This window comes from Rhynchophorus ferrugineus, unplaced genomic scaffold, assembly GCF_030347505.1.
Source record: "Rhynchophorus ferrugineus isolate W39M unplaced genomic scaffold, kcgeb_rfMv2 rfM5, whole genome shotgun sequence".
Lineage (NCBI taxonomy): Eukaryota > Metazoa > Arthropoda > Insecta > Coleoptera > Curculionidae > Rhynchophorus > Rhynchophorus ferrugineus.
The window spans coordinates 25,464,789-25,489,996 of NW_027472584.1; the positions used below are offsets into that span (position 1 = coordinate 25,464,789).

Genomic DNA, 25,208 nt, shown 5'->3' on the forward strand with positions numbered 1-25,208 from the left:
AACCTCTTTGATTTTACATTAAGTTGAGAGCATCTTCCAACTAACCAGTATAGTTGTTTTATTTTGGTTCTAATGTGTTTTGCTATATATATATATATATATATATATATATATATATATATATATATATATATATATATATATATATATATATATATATATATATATATATATATTTATATATATATATTCATTACATATCACCCAAGTTTTGCACACACAAACATACGAATATATACAGGGTGACCATCAGGAAAATTCATCTAGAAGCTTTTGTTTTACATACATAATAATGAATCGAAAATCCTTTATAAAAATACTTTTCAACTGAATACAGTGTAATTGTATTAAAAATATTTTACTGATGTTTAAATTTATTCAATATAAAATGTCCTTTTTTAATAAAAGAAAAAAAAAACATTTTAATTGTTATTTCCTTGACTTTTGAAATAAGTAAAACAAAACACGAGTTTTCAATAATAAATTCGATATCTCTCCGGTGTCAGTATTTTTGTTTGTTTCCGACTCAAATCACATTTAGGTCAAATTTTATTGGGTTAGCCCAAGAGAGTAAATGGAATGTTCATTTTGTTCGGTTATCTTTTGCCATTTTTAGACAGTATTCTGCCGAAGAACGACCATTCCCTTTCCTTTCAGATTTTATGCTAAATAAATTTGTCGAGTATTAACAGCGTTTGAAATTATCATGGAAAATCAGGAAATTTCGTTGTATAACATCGAAAATAAATTGTTGATTTTTGTTATGTTATTTTATATGTTTAAAATTCCATTTACAACTAAATTTCGATATACAAGGTGTCTCAAAATTTTTTTTTACAATCGGTAACTCTTCGGTAGTGTTGGGAACTATCGACTGTTTAGTAATTAACTACTTTTCACTATCGACTGTTTCAGTCGCTATTTTTGGTTCGACTGATTTTACTACTTTTTACCAGTGACTGTTTCAGACGACTGTTTTCAGTCGCTATTTTCGGTCCGACTGATTTTGTTACTATTTACTAGCGACTATTTCAGTTGTGTACTTTTAGTTACTATTTTTGGTTCTACTAGTTTCATTCGACTGATTTTTAACGTTCTGGCCCTAGCCGCGACCTTGATAAAAATGTACCCAATTTAGGCGTACATATATTTATATGTAATATATATAGTTTTATGATTTTTTTGGTAGTTTGCTTGTAAATAACAATATATTTTATATTAATATTATAGCATCTTGGTACGATATTTTTCAAGATTGCTAATGTAATAGGGTAAATAGATTAAAATTGTAAATGATAAATAGTAAAATAGTTTTGTAAAATATTTCCTTTCAATAATAAATAATGCATTTACTTTATTTAAAAAAGCTCTAGTAGTTATTATGCGATCATTTTTAATTATGTCTTGAATTAGTTTTTTTTTTCTATGATTAGGTGTATGTTTAATTTTTATTTAGTATTTATGGTTATTGTACATCTTTAGTTTTTAGGTTTTGTTTAAGTTCTATTGCATTATCTATATGTATTATAATATATTATTTAAAAATAGCAGTTAACATATTAAAATAGAATAAAACATTTTTAGGGTATTATTCCATTCCATAGAAAAATTCCATTCCTTTTTACAGATCCACAGAACATTCAAATACAAAAGTAATTCTACATCATTTAAAATGAAATTATTAACTGCACGTTAATAGAATTCAGTATATTTTTCCTTTTCTTTTTTAAAGTTAGTACGTGAAGGAATATGTACATCACCGCTTCGCTTATTCTACCCTTGGAAAATATAAGCACATGTAGAATTAACTGTTCCAAGAAATTCTCCGAAATTTTTTTAACTAACTGAAACCTTTATAATTAAGCATCGAATATTCTACAAAATGTGTTGCTTAATATTCTAGAATAGTTGTAGCAGGTGCTAATACTATCTTTTTTTTCTTAATGTCGAAATATTCATTGAAGCCCAGGGTCAGTTTTTCCCAATTTTTATTATACACAGACACACATTTCATTGTTACTCACGGTATATCTGGATATAACGGTTTTAGTAGAAACCTTTGCCAAAATAATAAAAACCGGTAAATACGTTTTGTTCCACATCGATACAGATTGGCTTTGATTTCATTTAACGTTCTGTAAAAAATCAAGTTTTAGGTTTTATTATATATTTATAGGAATATTAAGACAATGAGTTCATCATTATTTGTGTTTATTGTTTTATTTAGATAGTTTTGGGTTCGTTTTATTATATTTTATTCATCTGTCATCGTCTATTTTAAATGATTTCTCGTGCTGCATTTCACAATTCCAGAAAGTCGTTTTTGGTTTTTGGCTTAGGTGTAGTTATTATATTACCGATTGATTCAGAGCGACATTCTTCACAATCTCTGTTATTTCCATTAAAATTAATTAATTAAGGCTCCAAATTATGATCTTTAAGCTATAAGTGTTATTGTTATAGAAATTTAAATTAAATAATGGTAAACAAAGGGTACATTATTTGGTGTATGCGAGGGCAGTGTAATGTTTTTCTTTTAAGAGTTTTTATATTCATTTTTTCAGATTTTGTATAGGCACGTAAGCATTCTGTAGCGCGTTTTATTCTATTTATCTTTTAGATAAAGATAGAATTCTCAAGACATGAATTCCCACATTATTTATATGTTTTCCAATTCAAAATTCTTTATATTTCCTGTAGATTTCACTAATTTGTCATTATTTGAACGGAAATCACAGCAAAAATATTGAAAATGGTCGAAAATAGCAACTTTTCATGACTGAATATGTATGGAAAAAGTGCCATGTGAGCAAAACATTGATAGGGAAATGGTTATATCACCATTAGATTCAGCGTAATTCTTTACAACTCCTATAATTTTCATTACCCTGTCATTATTTGAACAGAAAGAACGGCAATAATATTGAAAACGGCCAAAAATTGCACATTTTCATGATTATTATGCATGGAAAAAGTTTCAAAATGTTTGATCTCTCAGATACTAATACAATTCTCAAAATATAAGTATTATGGGGCGAAATAAACGAAAATACACATTAAATTGCTTTAGAATGTGTAGTTATTGAGATATATGACATAAACAGAAATTTCACTCACTTTTTAAAAATACACTTCTCAGTGTATAACCTATAAACTAACATTTATACGGAAATCGTTATAACACCAATAAATTCAGCGTAAAATTCTTTACAATTACTGCAATTTTCATTACCCTATGATTATTGGAACGAAAATGTTGAAAAAATGGCAGAAAATCTCAAATTTTGTATAGGCACCCAAGTGTTCAGTAGCACGTTTTATTCTATTTTATTCATCCTTGCTGTCACCATCTGTTTTAAACTCCTCGTATATTATTTTTACTGTTCCTTAAAATAGTTGTGATTTATTATTATACCTGTTTCATAGTATTTTCCAAATTATAAGTGTATATGAGAAACGTATTCATTAATATTTGTTTAAAATACATTGTGCCATTAATGGAAACTGTGCAAATGGAAGTACACTCGCTGTGTTTTCCCAACTATAAATTTGTTTCGTGGACTTTATCATCATCGTATTATTCATAAAACGAAACTTTTTGTTTAATGGTCAAAGTTTTATTAGATTTCAGGGTCAAGAGCGTGATTTTCTCGATGCTGTGAATTTATTTACTGTGAAAGTTAACGTTTTCATTAGTACTTGAAAATTGTATAATAACATTTCCATGCTGCAGTTTTATTTGTACTCATTTTTCAAACAGGCACTCGAATGTTATTGTCTCGATTTTAAAATAACCTCTAGCTGATTCACATTTTTATCCTTAGTTATTACGGGTTAGATTACCCAATGAATTTGATGTTTATTATTCAACAAACATTTCTTTTTAATGCTGACTAGAATTTTGTTGATCCTCAGGGTTATAAATAATACTTGACCTCAATTTTATTACATAGGCGTTAATGCTGTTGTTATTTACTCGTTTTCTTACTATTATTTTGGCAATTAACGATTCACAGATTATAAAGACTGTAAATTAATGTTGAAGGCTTCTTTCTTTTTCTACATTCAAGGCAACATGTCTTCTCTACCCTCCTAGAAGTCATTAATTTTCACGTATTTCATATAACTGAAAGTCCATTAGAGTAAAACTATAATAAAATAAAATATTTTTAACAAAAAAATTGAACCGACTTCAAAAACTAAATAAGGAACTCACTGAAAATTAAAAAAGAGTCTTAGATAATAATTAGATCAATAAAAATAATATGTTGAAATAACTAAATAAAAATAACCGAAAATCTTATTTAACCTATCGACTACACGTATTTTTTATTTTACTATATATACACAATTTAGCTTAATACCTACCTAAACCTATTTATTTATTTACAATATTATTTTAATTACTACCGACTGGTCATTTTGAAGTCGGTGCCGAGCAACTAATTAGATTTGTTTTGTTCGTAATTTAGTTTTAAGAACCGAAACAGTTATATTAATTTAGATTATTTTCAAGTCACAATATTATATTATTATTATTGTATTGTTTAGGCTTGGCACCAACTTCAAAATGACCAGTCAGTAGTAGTTAAAATAATATTATAAATAGATAAATAGGTTTAGGTAGGTATTAAGCTAAATTATGTGTATATAGTAGAATAAAATATACGTGTAGTAGGTTACGAGTTTATATATGCTAAAGTTTGTGCTTAAAAAGCAAACTGAATGGCTTTTACACTGAACGACTTCCGATTTTCCGTTACATCAGCTCAGCATTAACATTATACCCAAATATCTGATTAATTTAGATAAAAAATATATGAAGACTTTGTATGCGCCTTTGAAATTTGAGCGTTTCCCTTCATTTTTCCTCCTTTTTCTCATCAGATCGTGACTCAGTTCCAATGGGAGAACCTCGGAAGTGTACTTCTTCGAATAAAAAAATAATTTTGAAAATCGGTCCATAATTGACGGAGAAATCGGTGAATATACATTAAAAAAATATATACAGCCGAACATAGAACCTCCTTCTTTTTCGAAGTCGGTTAAAGAGACAATGTTTGGTAAATAGGGTAGTGAACGACCATTTTTCTTGCAAACAGTAGCAGTTTCTTGCATGCAACATCATTCGAAGGCTTTTAACGTATTTTATTTGTGATTTGCAACAAATGGTGTTGTTTATATTTCAATGATATAACACCTAATACCTATACCTAATATCATATTTATGGTACAGATTTTGGTTTAGAGTCTTGCCAATATATGATATTTGGCTGATGTGTCTTATTTATTTTGGATTGATATATTAAAAAGTGTTTTATTACAAGATAAACGATTCGATCTGATACTGTAGCAGTATTATCGATAGTTTTTGATAAATTAAATAAAATAAAACCTAAGATCTAGCTTTGACATCACTCTAGTAACATCCTCTCTCTTGAATCCGTCAAAATCAACTTACTAGTTTAGTATTCTGATAATATAATTCGCAAATAGTAAAATCTACATCAAAAGAATCCAACTAAATGTACACTACAGCAGGTAGTAGAAATAAAAGCTGTTCCTCCAATATAATGAAATTATTTACATATCATATAAATATTTTTCTATTTATAATACAACGGTTTGATTCGTATTGGTGAAATATTTTACGATTTATATGAGATCAATCAAGAATTACGCAATTAAACAAATCTGAGGTGGAAAAGAAATATTTTTAACGGAATTTGATTTAATGACTGATTGAAACATGTAACATGTTGAATGAATGATCAATAATATATTATTTTAGACAGGTAATATCGAGTAGGATATAAACAAGATTTGTTGTTCTTTTTTTTTATGGTACAGATTTTGGTTTAGAGTCTTGCCAATATATGATATTTGGCTGATGTGTCTTATTTATTTTGGATTGAGATATTAAAAAGTGTTTTATTACAAGATAAAACAAAAGAAATATCTTCTTTCCGATTCGATCTGATACTGTAGCAGTATTATCGATAGTTTTTGATAAATTAACATGAAAATACTTTAGAATATTCAGTGTGCTATTAATAAGAAAGATTATTATAAAACAGTATACTCCAGGATCTTTCTCTCTAAACTAGGGCAGCTTCATTTAACTCATAAACATTATATGGAAAAAGTACCAGTTTTTTTTTATCTCTCAGATTCTGATTCTTCTCTGAGATTCTGAAGTTTCAAAATATATATATTTTGGTGTGAGGGAAACGAAAATCCACATTAAATCGCTTTAGAATGTATAGTTTTTGAGATATGTAACATAAACAGAAATCCACTCATTTTTTAAAAATATACTTTCGTTGAATAATTTTGAAACTATAATGTATATGGAAATTTTTACACCACCATTCGAATCGGCGTAAAATTCTTTACATTTCCTGTAATTTTTATTAACCTGTGAATATGTGAACGGAATTAACAACTAAAAACCTGAAAATGGCCGAAAATGGCAAATTTTCATGACTATAGATATGGAAAAAGTTCCAATTTTTTTGTTCTCTCAGATTCTGATAAAAGTCTCAAAATATATGTATTTTGGTGCGAGGGAAGCGAAAATCCACATTAAATCGCTTTAGAATGTACAGTTCTTGAGATATGTAACATAAACAGAAATCTACTCATTTTTCAAAAATATACTTTCGTTGTATAACTTAGAAACCATAATGTATACGGAAATTTTTACACAACCATTCGAATCAGCGTAAAATTCTTTACATTTCCTGTAATTTTTATTAACCTGTGAATATGTGAACGGAATTAACAACTAAAAACCTGAAAATGGCCGAAAATGGCAAATTTTCATGACTATAGATATGGAAAAAGTTCCAATTTTTTTGATCTCTCAGATTCTGATAAAAGTCTCAAAATATATGTATTTTGGTGCGAGGGAAGCGAAAATCCACATTAAATCGCTTTAGAATGTACAGTTCTTGAGATATGTAACATAAACAGAAATCTACTCATTTTCCAAAAATATACTTTCGTTGTATAACTTAGAAACTATAATGTATACGGAAATTTTTACACAACCATTCGAATCAGCGTAAAATTCTTTACATTTCCTGTAATTTTTATTAACCTGTGAATATGTGAACGGAATTAACAACTAAAAACCTGAAAATGGCCGAAAATGGCAAATTTTCATGACTATAGATATGGAAAAAGTTCCAATTTTTTTGATCTCTCAGATTCTGATAAAAGTCTCAAAATATATGTATTTTGGTGCGAGGGAAGCGAAAATCCACATTAAATCGCCTTAGAATGTATAGTTCTTGAGATATGTAACATAAACAGAAATCTACTCATTTTCCAAAAATATACTTTCGTTGTATAACTTAGAAACTATAATGTATATGGAAATTTTTACAGCACCATTCGAATCAGCGTAAAATTCTTTATATTTCCTGTAATTTTCATTAACCTGTGAGTATGTGAACGGAATGAACAACTAAAAACCTGAAAATGGCCGAAAATGGCAAATTTTCATGACTATATGGAAAAAGTTCCAATTTTTTTGATCTCTCAGATTCTGATAAAAGTCTCAAAATATATGTATTTTGGTGCGAGGGAAGCGAAAATCCACATTAAATCGCCTTAGAATGTATAGTTCTTGAGATATGTAACATAAACAGAAATCTACTCATTTTCCAAAAATATACTTTCGTTGTATAACTTAGAAACTATAATGTATATGGAAATTTTTACAGCACCATTCGAATCAGCGTAAAATTCTTTATATTTCCTGTAATTTTCATTAACCTGTGAGTATGTGAACGGAATGAACAACTAAAAACCTGAAAATGGCCGAAAATGGCAAATTTTCATGACTATAGATATGGAAAAAGTTCCAATTTTTTTGTTCTCTCAGATTCTGATAAAAGTCTCAAAATATATGTATTTTGGTGCGAGGGAAGCGAAAATCCACATTAAATCGCTTTAGAATGTACAGTTCTTGAGATATGTAACATAAACAGAAATCTACTCATTTTTCAAAAATATACTTTCGTTGTATAACTTAGAAACTATAATGTATACGGAAATTTTTACACAACCATTCGAATCAGCGTAAAATTCTTTACATTTCCTGTAATTTTTATTAACCTGTGAATATGTGAACGGAATTAACAACTAAAAACCTGAAAATGGCCGAAAATGGCAAATATTCATGACTATAGGTATGGAAAAAGTTCCAATTTTTTTGATCTCTCAGATTCTGATAAAAGTCCCAAAATATATGTATTTTGGTGCGAGGGAAGCGAAAATCCACATTAAATCGCTTTAGAATGTACAGTTCTTGAGATATGTAACATAAACAGAAATCTACTCATTTTTCAAAAATATACTTTCGTTGTATAACTTAGAAACCATAATGTATACGGAAATTTTTACACAACCATTCGAATCAGCGTAAAATTCTTTACATTTCCTGTAATTTTTATTAACCTGTGAATATGTGAACGGAATTAACAACTAAAAACCTGAAAATGGCCGAAAATGGCAAATTTTCATGACTATAGATATGGAAAAAGTTCCAATTTTTTTGATCTCTCAGATTCTGATAAAAGTCTCAAAATATATGTATTTTGGTGCGAGGGAAGCGAAAATCCACATTAAATCGCTTTAGAATGTACAGTTCTTGAGATATGTAACATAAACAGAAATCTACTCATTTTCCAAAAATATACTTTCGTTGTATAACTTAGAAACTATAATGTATACGGAAATTTTTACACAACCATTCGAATCAGCGTAAAATTCTTTACATTTCCTGTAATTTTTATTAACCTGTGAATATGTGAACGGAATTAACAACTAAAAACCTGAAAATGGCCGAAAATGGCAAATTTTCATGACTATAGATATGGAAAAAGTTCCAATTTTTTTGATCTCTCAGATTCTGATAAAAGTCTCAAAATATATGTATTTTGGTGCGAGGGAAGCGAAAATCCACATTAAATCGCCTTAGAATGTATAGTTCTTGAGATATGTAACATAAACAGAAATCTACTCATTTTCCAAAAATATACTTTCGTTGTATAACTTAGAAACTATAATGTATATGGAAATTTTTACAGCACCATTCGAATCAGCGTAAAATTCTTTATATTTCCTGTAATTTTCATTAACCTGTGAGTATGTGAACGGAATGAACAACTAAAAACCTGAAAATGGCCGAAAATGGCAAATTTTCATGACTATAGATATGGAAAAAGTTCCAATTTTTTTGATCTCTCAGATTCTGATAAAAGTCTCAAAATATATGTATTTTGGTGCGAGGGAAGCGAAAATCCACATTAAATCGCCTTAGAATGTATAGTTCTTGAGATATGTAACATAAACAGAAATCTACTCATTTTCCAAAAATATACTTTCGTTGTATAACTTAGAAACTATAATGTATATGGAAATTTTTACAGCACCATTCGAATCAGCGTAAAATTCTTTATATTTCCTGTAATTTTCATTAACCTGTGAGTATGTGAACGGAATTAACAACTAAAAACCTGAAAATGGCCGAAAATGGCAAATTTTCATGACTATAGATATGGAAAAAGTTCCAATTTTTTTGTTCTCTCAGATTCTGATAAAAGTCTCAAAATATATGAGAAGTCTCAAAAAATATATATACATATTGAGATATGTAACATAAACAGAAATCTACTCATTTTCCAAAAATATACTTTCGTTGTATAACTTAGAAACTATAATGTATACGGAAATTTTTACACAACCATTCGAATCAGCGTAAAATTCTTTACATTCCCTGTAATTTTTATTAACCTGTGAATATGTGAACGGAATTAACAACTAAAAACCTGAAAATGGCCGAAAATGGCAAATTTTCATGACTATAGATATGGAAAAAGTTCCAATTTTTTTGATCTCTCAGATTCTGATAAAAGTCTCAAAATATATGTATTTTGGTGCGGGGGAAGCGAAAATCCACATTAAATCGCTTTAGAATGTACAGTTCTTGAGATATGTAACATAAACAGAAATCTACTCATTTTCCAAAAATATACTTTCGTTGTATAACTTAGAAACTATAATGTATATGGAAATTTTTACAGCACCATTCGAATCAGCGTAAAATTCTTTATATTTCCTGTAATTTTCATTAACCTGTGAGTATGTGAACGGAATGAACAACTAAAAACCTGAAAATGGCCGAAAATGGCAAATTTTCATGACTATAGATATGGAAAAAGTTCCAATTTTTTTGATCTCTCAGATTCTGATAAAAGTCTCAAAATATATGTATTTTGGTGCGAGGGAAGCGAAAATCCACATTAAATCGCTTTAGAATGTACAGTTCTTGAGATATGTAACATAAACAGAAATCTACTCATTTTTCAAAAATATACTTTCGTTGTATAACTTAGAAACCATAATGTATACGGAAATTTTTACACAACCATTCGAATCAGCGTAAAATTCTTTACATTTCCTGTAATTTTTATTAACCTGTGAATATGTGAACGGAATTAACAACTAAAAACCTGAAAATGGCCGAAAATGGCAAATTTTCATGACTATAGATATGGAAAAAGTTCCAATTTTTTTGATCTCTCAGATTCTGATAAAAGTCTCAAAATATATGTATTTTGGTGCGAGGGAAGCGAAAATCCACATTAAATCGCCTTAGAATGTATAGTTCTTGAGATATGTAACATAAACAGAAATCTACTCATTTTCCAAAAATATACTTTCGTTGTATAACTTAGAAACTATAATTTATATGGAAATTTTTACACAACCATTCGAATCAGCGTAAAATTCTTTACATTTCCTGTAATTTTTATTAACCTGTGAATATGTGAACGGAATTAACAACTAAAAACCTGAAAATGGCCGAAAATGGCAAATATTCATGACTATAGGTATGGAAAAAGTTCCAATTTTTTTGATCTCTCAGATTCTGATAAAAGTCCCAAAATATATGTATTTTGGTGCGAGGGAAGCGAAAATCCACATTAAATCGCTTTAGAATGTACAGTTCTTGAGATATGTAACATAAACAGAAATCTACTCATTTTTCAAAAATATACTTTCGTTGTATAACTTAGAAACTATAATGTATATGGAAATTTTTACAGCACCATTCGAATCAGCGTAAAATTCTTTATATTTCCTGTAATTTTCATTAACCTGTGAGTATGTGAACGGAATGAACAACTAAAAACCTGAAAATGGCCGAAAATGGCAAATTTTCATGACTATAGATATGGAAAAAGTTCCAATTTTTTTGTTCTCTCAGATTCTGATAAAAGTCTCAAAATATATGTATTTTGGTGCGAGGGAAGCGAAAATCCACATTAAATCGCTTTAGAATGTACAGTTCTTGAGATATGTAACATAAACAGAAATCTACTCATTTTTCAAAAATATACTTTCGTTGTATAACTTAGAAACTATAATGTATACGGAAATTTTTACACAACCATTCGAATCAGCGTAAAATTCTTTACATTTCCTGTAATTTTTATTAACCTGTGAATATGTGAACGGAATTAACAACTAAAAACCTGAAAATGGCCGAAAATGGCAAATATTCATGACTATAGGTATGGAAAAAGTTCCAATTTTTTTGATCTCTCAGATTCTGATAAAAGTCCCAAAATATATGTATTTTGGTGCGAGGGAAGCGAAAATCCACATTAAATCGCTTTAGAATGTACAGTTCTTGAGATATGTAACATAAACAGAAATCTACTCATTTTTCAAAAATATACTTTCGTTGTATAACTTAGAAACCATAATGTATACGGAAATTTTTACACAACCATTCGAATCAGCGTAAAATTCTTTACATTTCCTGTAATTTTTATTAACCTGTGAATATGTGAACGGAATTAACAACTAAAAACCTGAAAATGGCCGAAAATGGCAAATTTTCATGACTATAGATATGGAAAAAGTTCCAATTTTTTTGATCTCTCAGATTCTGATAAAAGTCTCAAAATATATGTATTTTGGTGCGAGGGAAGCGAAAATCCACATTAAATCGCTTTAGAATGTACAGTTCTTGAGATATGTAACATAAACAGAAATCTACTCATTTTCCAAAAATATACTTTCGTTGTATAACTTAGAAACTATAATGTATACGGAAATTTTTACACAACCATTCGAATCAGCGTAAAATTCTTTACATTTCCTGTAATTTTTATTAACCTGTGAATATGTGAACGGAATTAACAACTAAAAACCTGAAAATGGCCGAAAATGGCAAATTTTCATGACTATAGATATGGAAAAAGTTCCAATTTTTTTGATCTCTCAGATTCTGATAAAAGTCTCAAAATATATGTATTTTGGTGCGAGGGAAGCGAAAATCCACATTAAATCGCCTTAGAATGTATAGTTCTTGAGATATGTAACATAAACAGAAATCTACTCATTTTCCAAAAATATACTTTCGTTGTATAACTTAGAAACTATAATGTATATGGAAATTTTTACAGCACCATTCGAATCAGCGTAAAATTCTTTATATTTCCTGTAATTTTCATTAACCTGTGAGAATGTGAACGGAATGAACAACTAAAAACCTGAAAATGGCCGAAAATGGCAAATTTTCATGACTATAGATATGGAAAAAGTTCCAATTTTTTTGATCTCTCAGATTCTGATAAAAGTCTCAAAATATATGTATTTTGGTGCGAGGGAAGCGAAAATCCACATTAAATCGCCTTAGAATGTATAGTTCTTGAGATATGTAACATAAACAGAAATCTACTCATTTTCCAAAAATATACTTTCGTTGTATAACTTAGAAACTATAATGTATATGGAAATTTTTACAGCACCATTCGAATCAGCGTAAAATTCTTTATATTTCCTGTAATTTTCATTAACCTGTGAGTATGTGAACGGAATTAACAACTAAAAACCTGAAAATGGCCGAAAATGGCAAATTTTCATGACTATAGATATGGAAAAAGTTCCAATTTTTTTGTTCTCTCAGATTCTGATAAAAGTCTCAAAATATATGTATTTTGGTGCGAGGGAAGCGAAAATCCACATTAAATCGCTTTAGAATGTACAGTTCTTGAGATATGTAACATAAACAGAAATCTACTCATTTTTCAAAAATATACTTTCGTTGTATAACTTAGAAACTATAATGTATACGGAAATTTTTACACAACCATTCGAATCAGCGTAAAATTCTTTACATTTCCTGTAATTTTTATTAACCTGTGAATATGTGAACGGAATTAACAACTAAAAACCTGAAAATGGCCGAAAATGGCAAATATTCATGACTATAGGTATGGAAAAAGTTCCAATTTTTTTGATCTCTCAGATTCTGATAAAAGTCCCAAAATATATGTATTTTGGTGCGAGGGAAGCGAAAATCCACATTAAATCGCTTTAGAATGTACAGTTCTTGAGATATGTAACATAAACAGAAATCTACTCATTTTTCAAAAATATACTTTCGTTGTATAACTTAGAAACTATAATGTATACGGAAATTTTTACACAACCATTCGAATCAGCGTAAAATTCTTTACATTTCCTGTAATTTTTATTAACCTGTGAATATGTGAACGGAATTAACAACTAAAAACCTGAAAATGGTCGAAAATGGCAAATTTTCATGACTATAGATATGGAAAAAGTTCCAATTTTTTTGATCTCTCAGATTCTGATAAAAGTCTCAAAATATATGTATTTTGGTGCGAGGGAAGCGAAAATCCACATTAAATCGCCTTAGAATGTATAGTTCTTGAGATATGTAACATAAACAGAAATCTACTCATTTTCCAAAAATATACTTTCGTTGTATAACTTAGAAACTATAATGTATATGGAAATTTTTACAGCACCATTCGAATCAGCGTAAAATTCTTTATATTTCCTGTAATTTTCATTAACCTGTGAGTATGTGAACGGAATGAACAACTAAAAACCTGAAAATGGCCGAAAATGGCAAATTTTCATGACTATAGATATGGAAAAAGTTCCAATTTTTTTGTTCTCTCAGATTCTGATAAAAGTCTCAAAATATATGAGAAGTCTCAAAAAATATATGTACATATTGAGATATGTAACATAAACAGAAATCTACTCATTTTCCAAAAATATACTTTCGTTGTATAACTTAGAAACTATAATGTATACGGAAATTTTTACACAACCATTCGAATCAGCGTAAAATTCTTTACATTCCCTGTAATTTTTATTAACCTGTGAGTATGTGAACGGAATGAACAACTAAAAACCTGAAAATGGCCGAAAATGGCAAATTTTCATGACTATAGATATGGAAAAAGTTCCAATTTTTTTGATCTCTCAGATTCTGATAAAAGTCTCAAAATATATGTATTTTGGTGCGGGGGAAGCGAAAATCCACATTAAATCGCTTTAGAATGTACAGTTCTTGAGATATGTAACATAAACAGAAATCTACTCATTTTTCAAAAATATACTTTCGTTGTATAACTTAGAAACTATAATGTATATGGAAATTTTTACAGCACCATTCGAATCAGCGTAAAATTCTTTATATTTCCTGTAATTTTCATTAACCTGTGAGTATGTGAACGGAATGAACAACTAAAAACCTGAAAATGGCCGAATATGGCAAATTTTCATGACTATAGATATGGAAAAAGTTCCAATTTTTTTGTTCTCTCAGATTCTGATAAAAGTCTCAAAATATATGTATTTTGGTGCGAGGGAAGCGAAAATCCACATTAAATCGCTTTAGAATGTACAGTTCTTGAGATATGTAACATAAACAGAAATCTACTCATTTTTCAAAAATATACTTTCGTTGTATAACTTAGAAACTATAATGTATATAAAAAATTTTTACAGCACCATTCGAATCAGCGTAAAATTCTTTATATTTCCTGTAATTTTCATTAAACTGTGAGTATGTGAGCGGAATTAACAACTAAAAACCTGAAAATGGCCGAAAATGGCAAATTTTCATGACTACGGAATTACGGAAAAAGTTCCAATTTTTTTGATCTCTCAGATTCTGATAAAAGTCTCAAAATATATGTATTTTGGTGCCAGGGAAGCGAAAATCCACATTAAATCGCTTTAGAATGTACAGTTCTTGAGATATGTAACATAAACAGAAATCTACTCATTTTTCAAAAATATACTTTCGTTGTATAACTTAGAAACTATAATGTATATAAAAATTTTTACAGCACCATTCGAATCAGCGTAAAATTCTTTATATTTCCTGTAATTTTCATTAACCTGTGAGTATGTGAACGGAATGAACAACTAAAAACCTGAAAATGGCCGAAAATGGCAAATTTTCATGACTATAGATATGGAAAAAGTTCCAATTTTTTTGTTCTCTCAGATTCTGATAATAGTCTCAAAATATATGTATTTTGGTGCGAGGGAAACGAAAATCCACATTAAATCGCTTTACAATGTATAGTTTTTAAGATATGTAACGTAAACAGAAATCTACTCATTTTCCAAAAATATACTTTCGTTGTATAACATAGAAACTATAATTTATATGGAAATTTTTACACCACCATTCGAATTAGCGTAAAATTCTTTACATTTCCCGTAATTTTCATTAACCTGTGATTATTTGGACGTAAATGACAGCAAAAAAAATGAAAAATGACGTAAAATCACAAAGTTCATTTCATTGTATATCTTAAAAACTAAAGGCTGTCCAAAAATTATTGTATCACCATTCGAATCAGCGTAAACTTCTTTATAATCGCTGCAATTTTCATTAATCTATTATTATTTAAGGAGAAATGACAACGAAAAATATTCAGCTTGTCGAAAACAAATTGAATTTTTTTTTAAATGCAAATTAATTAAACATACAACATCCGAGATACAACTCGGAAATTGTGTTTATTTGGACCTACACGGAAAGAAAATGATTAAAAAGGTCAAAAATCGATGAATTTTTTATTGGTAATTTACTATCAGGATGATATATCGACATAAAACAATAATATTAATAAGATAAAGGCTAATAAAGCATGGGACTGGTATTGCTATTTGTCGAAGGCAAATAGAAATATATTTTCCATTTCTCCCTCAATAGATAACGTATTATTTGCAAAGCGAAAAACTAAATATAGTAAATTGTATATTGAATAAAAATACTCAATAGAATATGTCGTAAACATATATATATATATATATATATATATATATATATATAGATGTATATACATATATATATATATATATATATATATTTCTCTTTTTCATCAAACCAAGCAAGCAAATATTATACAAGAAATAAACTAGCAGCAAACATATCAAAAGACTTGTTTGTTTCTGTTCTATATCGATGAATTATGGCATTTTATTATTGGTTGTATGTGCTACGATATTGATCATAGAAATTGTTTGAAAAGAAATCGTAATATCTAATTAAATTGTGTTCGAATATAACGAGAATATATAGTTGCGAATATTGAAAAATACAACGTTAACAAGAAAGCTATTTTTAGATTTAGGTAAAGATATATATTTTGTTGCTTTTGGAATGTACAATGGCTCTATTTATGAAAATAGATTGTTTATTTGTTAGTGTTTCCTAGAGCCATTACTTGCTGTTAAAATCATTTTCTTTTGTCTAATTTTGCAGTTATAATTAGAAAATGAATAACAATATTTACGTTTGAAACAAATGTTGAAACAAGACCGATTGGTCGGGAAATGTTATTACATTATTAAAATATCAACTAATGTCCTAAATAGAGATCACCGGAGGCTAAATCAGGGGAATAGCCTGGCAATGGGAATTCGTTATTGGTTGGAAATACAGTTAATTCCAGTTACATAAATAAAAGTTTGCATTTCTTCCGTTTGTTTGGATTTTTAAATTTAAATCCAAATAAAATAATTTTAATTTAAATTAGAATAAAACTGATCCTGTAAATTCTATAACTTATTGTGAGTAATGCTTGTCAATGTATTAGTAGTTTTATAACTTATCGGATTAATTATTTATGAAACAATGAACTAAAATAATTAAGGAGGTTAATTGGTAAGTAAATAGTATTATGTTCTTCAGCAATTATCAATTTGTTTATTTGTATACTTGGGGAATGAGGTCGAACTACCTAAAATATTCTTGAGTTTATTGATATGTTTCTTCAAATGGTATTGAGTAAATTTGTTTTCTCTTAACTACTTTACACACTGAATATATGCAATATCAATGAAAATTATAGAAATTACGCCAGTTTAAGACGAATTAAGTGACATTATCAGAGTTTTAATATACTCAGATTTCTATTTATTGCTGTTTACTATTAGTGAGGAGGTGGAAATTTATGATTTTTTCTCTCCTTTTTTTAAATTAAAGCCAAAACCATTTTTTATATAAATATCACCAAAACATGTGTAGTTGGGTTTCAAAAAAATATAGGTATCAGTGAAATAAATAAAAACAATATTATTTATGTTAGCACCATTTTAAAACCATTTGTTATAATATATGGACAATTTTCACCGCAATAGAGATCGTGTTTCATTTATCATTACGCAGATTAATGTTATTTAGTCGAACATTAGTAATAATTTAACGTAAAACCATTTTCGTTTCATTAAAAATTATTGTTGGCGAACTTAAGGTCTTGTTTATTCGACACTATTCGATTATGTTTACCAATACCATCACAGTTTATTTAAATATATATTCAAAGGCTTTTTATTTAACTAGATATATCAACTCAATAGCAATAAGTTTTAAATTTACGTCAGTATATTTTAGCTACAACAATTTTAATCATTATAAACTAATAGTTATGTTATTTTCAAAGTTAGGCAGACTATGGTATATGACACATTGTAACTAATAAATATTCAGCATTAAAATGTGTTGAATGTTGGGCTAATTAGAATAAGACTTACTCATATTCTCAGGCAAGTATCGTAACAAATGTCATCATATGACCGTGTATCATCAGGTTATTTTTTGTTTTATTTTATCGTACATAGTTAAGTCAATTTCACTATTGGTAATGTAAATTTAATTAATAATCAATGTTTTTATCGAATTTAGAAAACCGAAGAAAACATTTTCTTTGAGTTTTACATTATTTATTAATGTATATAACTAAGAAAGTGCCTATAAAGTAAATGTCCTCCATAAAAATGGTCTTTTATAATTCGTCAATAACTAACTGTGGTCATATTTATTATTTTAATGGTAAAAATGACTCTTCCTGTAATAGATCATTAAGTTTAGTTAATTATTTGATCGATACAAAAAGTATTAATCATATTTATATTGGTGTTCCAACCCATTAATACTTAACTGTTAATTAATTTAATAATCTTTATAGTTTTGGACGGATATTTATATTACATGTGATCATTTTCATGAATAGCAATTATTTTTCACCTTGAGCTTGTTATTTGTGTATCGATTTTTTTATACATAATGATATTTAATTGTTATTTTGTTTGCATCCATTTTTTCTGGGTATTTTAGCTGCATCTTATATTTAGTATTTGGCTACTAAAATACACGTTCGTTATTCAGTTTAAGCTATGAACGAGTACTAACCCAACTTAAAAAAAAATGCCTCTAATGGAATTAAAATTAAATAAAAACGATTTAATTATGTACAGGGCGCATTCGCCATTTTCTTACTACAATAGCAATAAATGACATATTGTGATAAGATAATGCGATTACAATTGATCAAGAATGAGTCATGTACTTGTGGTGTATTTTAAATGTTACCATATAGAGATTTTACGACGGGTAATTGTTTTTTATAATAAATGGGTGGAAAAGTCTGAGTAGTCTTATGTAACATTAAAGTAGCATCTAAATATATCTTCTTAAACGTATAGGTGTTTGATTGTAAAAACACATTGTTTGTATTACACATAAGCATACTAAAGTTAAGCAGCAGTTTTTATAGTCGAGTTATTAACGTTTATGATTTAATGACCGGTCTAAATCCAAAAATAATTTTCGATTTTACGTAAATGGATTCACTTTATCGCTAAACACTCATCCGATTTTTATTTTTAGTTACGGTTGCTATTTGTTTAAATTCAGGTTATTGTTTCATTGCGTGCCCTCTAATAAAATATATATAAAAACATTATAACCGAAGATCTACAACTGAATATTTTTTCTAACATGGTTTTCTTTCTTTTTCAGGTAATATTCTTCCTCCAATTTTGGAACAATTATATCCACATCTTGGTAATTATGAAGCATAATTATTATATTAGGTGTACAAATATGATTCTGTCTTTTTTAGAGAAATAAAAAGCGTTTACTTATACCATGCTATAATGAAATAAAATTTAATGTCATGTTTTACTCTTGGTTGAAAAATTCAGTTATCTACCGAGTTTTTAATCTATTCCTAAAAATGATTATATAATAATATTTAATAAGATGCAGTATCCGGTAGATACTGCAAGTTCCAGCCCTGTGTTTCTTGTTATTTATCATTGTGGGTTTCAGATTCTTGTAATATATCAATTTTTGCATACCTATTAACAATTTTTTAGTTGTTTCCAAGACTACTAGGGTATAGGTGCTTTTAATTGAGGTTATCGCTGTTGTGATAGTCGCAGCTTCAAATCCTGCTGGCGCACGATTATAAATTTAAATATTGTGATTGTTTTTATGTCTAAGTATGGTTTTTCTTAACGCAAGATTGTAAAATCCAACAAGGGAAATTATCTCAGTCAGACCAGTAACCAGGCTGGGTAAAGCCGGATGTTTTCTGCGCTGCTCTCTAAAATTGGTCAGATAAACCCTAGCTGGTAAAAAAAGAAGGATACTTTAAAATATATATAAAAAATTCCCTTGTAGGAAAAAAATTGACAAGAAACAACCATGCCACTCACACGAGTAACCTTCTGTGGTGGTTTCTAAATTTTATAAATATATACAAATTGCTGACGTACCTGAATTATCTTATACATATATCACTAAAAGTAACAAATGTCAGACTATTTGAGAAAAAAAGGTGGAGTCATATTTGTATACCTTAATATCACACTTTGTATTGAAAATATGCTTTTTATTATATTTATTTAAAGCTTAAATGTCAACCTATATTCCTTTAAATCGATGTACATTTTATTTTTGATGAAATAATATTACTTAACCTAATAATTGCGATATTATCTATACGTGAGCACAATCTTGATGTAATTGTCACGTAAATATTTATCCGGCTCTCGGTCTAATATCATGTAAAAGATAAAAACATAGTTCGGTTTAACTCATATAATTTAATTAAAACAGGCATTTTCATTAAACTCTCAGATAAGATTATTTTGATGTTTTAATTCTTCGCAAATAATTTTAATTAATTCACTTAAGCTTTAATTGACGCAGGCTGTGATGGTACCTTTTTCAAATTTAACGACTCAATCGAATAATTAATCATTTATAACAGATTAATAACTCCTAAAGGTTTGTCCGATTAATCAGCCGTATTTTTTAAAATGTGTCAGTATACTGATATATATATATATATACATATCGATCCTATATACCGTTCGTTTTATGGATTTATAACCATTAATTAACTATTAAGTTTGTGAATTAATTATTATTTTTTCACTTTATTAAATATACTGAAAATTTCAATATTGAATCCTTCAAAATTAATTCACAAACCTAATATTTAGTAATTTTTAACAATGTAGAATAATGGAAATGTAGTTCTATATTTTACTTTGTGCTCACCAACTCAACTATAAATAACAAACTGGAAAGGTATAAAAGTCAACACAATTAATGTTGCAAAGCTCCTTTTAGTACCAAAATCGAAACAGTTTCTCCAATATCGATCTAGACTGCTGAAAAATTCAAGCCACTTCTATTTCTGATTTGTTTATTCATGATATTTTCTAAGAAAAAAAAACCTACGGTATTAAATCCTCATCCTTTTGGAATCCCTTAAGGCGGACTAGAGCAATTATTAACATAATGAAAAGATAATTTGCTTCTTTTTCGACCGACTGACTGAACGCGAATTCGAAATCTTAATAAAATGACCGAACTATTTGACTGTATTGGTATTTTATTTTTCATTGGTTTCGAATTAAACGATGGGGATCTATTTTTAAACGCCATTTTCAAATATCTCCTCCCTTTCTGGCTATAGATTTTTAACTGAATAAAAATCTGCAGTAAACTTGGCCTAGTTCGCTGCTATTCTTGTTTCTTTTTTTATTGTGACCTTAGCTATTCAAACGACAATAGAAAGATAAATGAGATTTCGAAGCTAATTTAGCCAGGTTTTTTTCTTCTTTTATTTGAATTTGTGTTTCTTTTAATCACGCCGATTCTAACACGAATAAATACATACTCAGATCTGGAATAGGTTTAATATTCTTCATTGTATCCAAATGTCGTTTTTGTGTAGTTAAATTATTGTCTGTTAGTCGAAAAAAAAACTGTTTAGGTTATATTTTTAGGGCGATGTAATTTTCTGTAAGATTATTTTTCATTTGACGCATAATGACAAGACATCTGTCAAACTTAAACGGTCGCTCATCATAGGGATGCCGAAAAAATATCGATATTTTTTCAAAAAAATACTTCTTAAACAAGAGATACTTAATTTAAAAGGTGTAGTGTATTTTTGATACTTAATTGTGTTTATTAAATATATCGATATTTTTTTTCTCCGATATATCGATATATTTTTTAAAATATCGAAAATTATATATCGATATTTTTCTCGGTGACCAACATCCCTAACTCATGATTTTTTTACCCCAAGTTTTATCATTTTAAGAGAGATTTCTTTGATGTCTAAAACACACAGCAATGCCTATGATAAAATACTGTTGGGCATGAATCGATATTTTAATTAATCGAATTAACAATGTTTTAATTCTGCTTTAACGATGAAAAAAGAAGAAGAATTGACGTATAATACATAATCGATTTATATCGATTATATGACTTCATTTTAATTTGACATTAATTTTCTAAATGTCTAAAGCATTTTATTATTGTTTTTGTTTAGTTAAATTAGTGGAAAATTAATCATTGTTATCAAAAACATATGAAATCCATTATCTCGATATTTGCAGTACTCGGGACAATGCAACTTGTGGTTTATTTATTCAAGATATTTTCATTAGTTTAAAATTTAATTCGTTTTCATTCGATGGCACTATATAGTTGTCAGACTGACAAACTATTTTTTTCCCAAAACCGTATAACATTTTTTTGAGGTTTGATTTTAATAACGTAAAATCACACCGGCTGACAATAATTTTCAGATTATTAAAAGTTTCCTGCTTGAATAAAGTTTGTTATGTTCGTTAAAATAAAAGTTTTTTACAATCGGTTTTGTTGATATTGCTTGGTGCACAAACCCGGAAAAGTAATTAGTAACTGAAACGTATGAAGTAAATAAATGTAAAACTTTCTGTTTTAACTGGTTTTTGTTTGTGAGTTTAGAAAGTTTTATATGTATATTGAGATATTTATTTTCTGGTCATTATTATTTTTTAATGCTTGCATTGTCAGTTTTTGTACATCATCAATGATTTTGGTACACATCTGTTTTTTATTGATGTCTTGATGACTTATGTCAAAATTTTGACAGATTCATTAATTTTTTCCTGAGAAACAGCATAATAATTTTGAAATTTGTTTTTGGAAACGTTAGATGAAGTGTAATAAAGACTTAAAGTTGCCTTGGATTAAAATATGGTATCTTTCGTAATTCTAGATAATTTTCATTGTTATGTATAAGTTTATATCGAAAATAGATGGAAAGTTCTGAAAATAAATTGATTAAAATTCACAAAATCCAAAGAGGTAAGAATAATAAAAGTGAGTCTGTGGATTTTTATATGAGAAAACGGGATCCCGAACTTGATTAAAAGTTTTCGGGGTGTAGATGAAGTTTGCTCGTTAAAATGAAAGAGTTTTCGCGATCTGTTTGGAGGTATTCGCTTCCCACGCTTTCACCCGTTCAAAGTTAATACGTTTTTCATTATTTATCATTAATGGAGAGCCATTTCAATACGAGTTCCCCGCTACCGTCAAGTTTAAACCGTCGAAAAAGAATTTCGGGGAATTCAACAAATGTTTACTATCCAGATATTACCAAATTTCATCGAGGAAGTACTTGATTGAAAGCACGATAGAATGGAATATGAAACGCCAGTAAAATGAGTCTTAAATTGAAATTGGAAATATATTAGATTTCCCCTGAATGCGCGCAACTGTTTTTTTTTGGATCAATGAAATATGTTTAGTATTCATATCGGACGTATACTTCGTTTAGTTCCTGATTTGATGTTTCAGGAAAAATATTACAAAAAATCCAGTTCAGACCATATGTTAAATCGGAACTGATTTTTTTTAAAATATATTTTAAAATCTCCTTTTACAACTATGGGTTTATCTGGACTGGGCCTAAAGTTTAACGTGGGCTCCGAACCACGATCCTCGGCATTAAGCCTACCGACTGGCGAGTGACCAACTTTAGATTAGAAATCATCCCAGAAGACATCCGGTCTTACCCAGCCTGGTTACTGGCGTGACTGGGATCATTTTCCTTGTCCGATTTTACACTCTTGCCTAGAACATTCACAAATTTTAAACAACCACAAACATAAATTTACGACCATGTCCCAGCAGGATTCAAACCCGCGGCTATTGCAACAGTAGGAGGACCGTCCCATCGCCTTTACCACTGCGCCACCAAGCCGGCGGAACTGATCTTTTATCGATTCGGATAAAATCGGGAATATGTGCATGGAAATGTAGTACTTTAACACGAGAAGAGTTTTCGTAATCTATTTGAGGATATTTTTACAGTTTTACAAGTACTAAAACTAAAACGTTTCTCCTTAATGCACTCTTTCGAATCTGACGAAGGAAATATCAAAAAGGAAGCGGCAATAAAATAGATTTAAATTAATTCATCTCAGGAATATATAAGTTATTTCTTTCCGAAAGAGTTTTCCCATTAGAAAGCTTTTATATACTATTTACCATTTTTATTTGTACAGCTAATCAAGGAAAAACTAATCAAAATCGCCTACTTTACATGTGGATAAATGAAATTTCTTAAAACAGAATTTTATTTGAATATAAAGTATATTATATTAAAAAAATATTAAAATTCTTAGGGAGTTTTCGCAAATAAAAACGTTATTATATTATTTTCATTTTTATTTAAACAGAAAATCATAGTAAAACTAATATATATTATAGTGAAATCATATAGACGTCAATAATGTATTTATTTGATAACGAAAGTACGAACACCTACTGTTTGATTAATAACTATATTGCTTACGTATTTCATTACTAATGTATAATAAAACTACCACTTTATTTTATTATGAAATTATGACAAAGAGTTTTCGCTATAAAAACGTTAATATATTATATAACGGTTAAGAGAAATTGAATTTAGAGAACATGATATATGTTATGTCACTACACCTAGATATCAATAAACTTTTTTTTTGATAACCATACTGTAATTGTGTGTTAGGAACTTTGGATTTACAAATATATAATATAAAGCTCAAAGAAAAACTCTTATGGTTGATAATTAAAAGGAAATTATTTTTGATGAACAAGATCTACATTAAATATTCTATGTTATATTACATGTACATGATGAAAAATAATATTTGGAAACGTTGTTAATTATATGACAATACTAATCGATCTTTATAAATTTATTTGATGACAAGGCTATTTTGGCAAGACATTTTTTTCTGCCTGGGATCGTATAAATTGTTTTCACGAAAGCTATTTATTGTTTAAGTAAGTTTCGCAGCTATAAGCGCGTATCCGTATACTAATTGCTTCAGAATTTATTTTTATTGTAATACAGCGGAATCTTAACAAAACATACAATTACATCGAAATTTCATTAAATAAATAGATTTTTTATGTAATTAAATCTTATTCATTGCTTTGATACAAACATTGATAAAGAAATATTTTAAATATAAATTTATAGAATAACTTAGCATTTCATAAAGAGGAATGTTATTTTTCCTTGTTCGACTTACCATACTATTAGATTTCTTCTTTGTAATCGCGATGTTACAGCTTTATTTCATCACCTTCTCCAACTCTTTCAGGCATTTCCATACTGCAAACGTAAATTTATGTTTGTAATTGTCCTAGGCAAGAGTGCAAAATCCGACAAGGAAAATGATCCCAGTCTCGCCAGTAACCAGGCTGG

The 25,208-nt window shown here is 28.4% G+C and overlaps 1 protein-coding gene across 17 annotated transcripts in view; it reads left to right on the plus strand.

Annotated features, from left to right (window-relative positions):
• The window catches only part of PMCA (plasma membrane calcium-transporting ATPase 3), a 92,137-nt gene that overhangs the window by 23,226 nt on the left and 43,703 nt on the right, over positions 1-25,208 (plus strand). For 5 of the 17 annotated variants that reach the window (XM_076404748.1, XM_076404756.1, XM_076404734.1 and 2 more), the window contains exon 2: positions 19,166-19,210. The exons of 11 other annotated variants lie outside the window; for them this stretch is intronic. The gene's annotated coding sequence lies outside the window, so the exon portion shown is untranslated. Of the gene's footprint in view, positions 1-19,165; positions 19,240-25,208 lie in introns of all 17 variants that reach the window. One more of the 17 variants, XM_076404758.1, reaches the window with a different exon arrangement.